The sequence below is a fragment of the Aplidium turbinatum genome, chromosome 7 (genome assembly GCF_918807975.1).
Source record: "Aplidium turbinatum chromosome 7, kaAplTurb1.1, whole genome shotgun sequence".
NCBI classification, from domain to species: Eukaryota; Metazoa; Chordata; class Ascidiacea; order Aplousobranchia; family Polyclinidae; genus Aplidium; species Aplidium turbinatum.
The window spans coordinates 7,007,457-7,010,625 of record NC_137478.1 but is presented as its reverse complement, the minus strand read 5'-3'; positions in this window follow the sequence as shown (position 1 = coordinate 7,010,625).

The window sequence follows — 3,169 nt, the reverse complement described above, 5'->3', positions numbered from 1 at the left end:
TCTGAAGCGAAAAGACAAAGCTATACTAAACCGTTTTGCCATTCCATGCACTTCGGGGCTAAAATCATTCGATCGCAAGGTTTAAACTGTAAAAAATAAGTTTTTTTTAACTTGACGGAGTGAGAAATTTAGTGCTGTGACTGAGAAAGGGTGTGCTGAACATTGTGAACAAGTACTCAGCTAAACAATTTGTTTGGAAAAGAAATGTCTGTTCGCTCTTTGATGCTACATCAAAAAGAACCAAAAGATGCCACAACAGGTTTCAGTGTAGCTAATGATGTGCTGTTGAGCTTGCACACCGTATTTATAGAGTACAATTTTGGTAAAGAGGTTACTTTCTTCAGCCACAGACACATACAACCAAGCAACCACACGGCATTTAACATAATGGATTAAAATTGAACATAAACTATAAGCTACAAACGTTTTCGGCCATACACACGTTAGCCCTTATCAAGTAACAAAAAATAACTGCTTATCATATCTACAATGAAAATGAATGACTGATCTAAACACTGAATTGAAAAACGAAATGCAAAATGAAACGGCAGAACAGAAAAAAGGCACATCACGTGGCGTTTAAATTACACCAGGCAAAGACGCAACATATGACGTATCAAGAAAAGACGTTGAGTAGATAAGAAGCACCTGAGGCAAACAACTGTGTATTGAGGCGAGGATTGTATGATTTTATTAGCAAAGCCTCGTGGATTTTAGTGTCGAATTCGGTGAAACATTTACGCATAATTCTAAAGGACTCCAAGGATGGTTTGTTATTTGAACATGTTTGACAATCGAATATGTGATCTTTAATGGCACTTTGCTTGTTCAAATTAGTTAAATCCAAGTGCTCCCTCACTCTCGTGGCCAAATGCCGCGTAGACATACCGATGTATGTACTATTCGCGTCATGCGAACATGTGAACTTGTACACGACATTTGAACACAAGTAGGAGGGAGTCCTAGATTTAAGCTGAAAATAATAGCCAACTTTGAACGTTTTATACACAGGAACAATATCCACGTTGAACTTCATTTTGATAAAACTTGACATATTACTGACAAAGCGTCTCGATGCTTTACCCACAAAGGGAACTGTAAGGCAGTTTTTCCATTCACGTTCGTCCGCTTGAGAGTGCGTAGAACGTGAATCCAAAAACCCCCTCAGCACCTTATTGAAAAACCATGTGGGGTAGTTGTTCGCAATAAAACAAGACCGTAAACGATTGACTTCAACATTAAAATTATCAAAATTAGAGCAAATATCTTGTGCTCGCTTGAGCAGGCATTTAATTAATCCAGATTTGTAAGTTGAAGGACATACAGCATTAAAATTGAGAAGGAGGTTGGTATTGGTTGGTTTTCGCCAAACCCAAGTGTCAAATTTGTTTTTATTAATTTTAATTTCGACATCGAGAAAGGGAATGGTCTGGTTGGCTTTTTCTACCGTGAAAGTTATATTAGGATGTTGCGAGTTGAGAAACTGCATACAAGATTTATCATCATTAAATATAGCAAAAACGTCGTCAACATAACGTAGGTACAATTTAGGATGGCAGTTCACATCAGTTTCAGAAAAAATCTTTTGTTCAATATGTGCCAAAAAGAAATTAGCAAGCGTTGGACCCAGAGGCGAGCCCATTGCCACACCATCAATTTGTTTATATAATTTGTCTTTGTATAAAAACATACCTTCGGTGGCTATGTGCAACAGTTTTATAAAAATTTCTTTTTTGATAGGTGGTTGGTTGGGTTGATCTTGCGAAAAAATACAATTGGCGATAATGTTTATAGTTTATTTTAAAGGAACATTGATGTGTTGACGACGTTTTTGCTATATTTAATGATGATAAATCTTGTATGCAGTTTCTCAACATTCTCAACTCGCAACATCCTAATATAACTTTCACGGTAAAAAAAGCCAACCAGACCATTCCCTTTCTCGATGTCGAAATTAAAATTAATAAAAACAAATTTGACACTTGGGTTTGGCGAAAACCAACCAATACCAACCTCCTTCTCAATTTTAATGCTGTATGTCCTTCAACCTACAAATCTGGATTAATTAAATGCCTGCTCAAGCGAGCACAAGATATTTGCTCTAATTTTGATAATTTTAATGTTGAAGTCAATCGTTTACGGTCTTGTTTTATTGCGAACAACTACCCTACATGGTTTTTCAATAAGGTGCTGAGGGGGTTTTTGGATTCACGTTCTACGCACTCTCAAGCGGACGAACGTGAATGGAAAAACTGCCTTACAGTTCCCTTTGTGGGTAAAGCATCGAGACGCTTTGTCAGTAATATGTCAAGTTTTATCAAAATGAAGTTCAACGTGGATATTGTTCCTGTGTATAAAACGTTCAAAGTTGGCTATTATTTTCAGCTTAAATCTAGGACTCCCTCCTACTTGTGTTCAAATGTCGTGTACAAGTTCACATGTTCGCATGACGCGAATAGTACATACATCGGTATGTCTACGCGGCATTTGGCCACGAGAGTGAGGGAGCACTTGGATTTAACTAATTTGAACAAGCAAAGTGCCATTAAAGATCACATATTCGATTGTCAAACATGTTCAAATAACAAACCATCCTTGGAGTCCTTTAGAATTATGCGTAAATGTTTCACAGAATTCGACACTAAAATCCACGAGGCTTTGCTAATAAAATCATACAATCCTCGCCTCAATACACAGTTGTTTGCCTCAGGTGCTTCTTATCTACTCAACGTCTTTTCTTGATACGTCATATGTTGCGTCTTTGCCTGGTGTAATTTAAACGCCACGTGATGTGCCTTTCTTCTGTTCTGCCGTTTCATTTTGCATTTCGTTTTTCAATTCAGTGTTTAGATCAGTCATTCATTTTCATTGTAGATATGATAAGCAGTTATTTTTTGTTACTTGATAAGGGCTAACGTGTGTATGGCCGAAAACGTTTGTAGCTTATAGTTTATGTTCAATTTTAATCCATTATGTTAAATGCCGTGTGGTTGCTTGGTTGTATATGTCTGTATTTATACAGAGCAGCAAAAAAGAAATGAGTTTCGAAATTTCCATAGGTGTTATAGCTTTGCGAACTCAACTATTATTCGAGATCTCAAAATATTTGTCAGCCCTGCCATGTTTAATTTTACAAGTCAGACTTGTTTTACTTTGAGTTAGTTTTTTT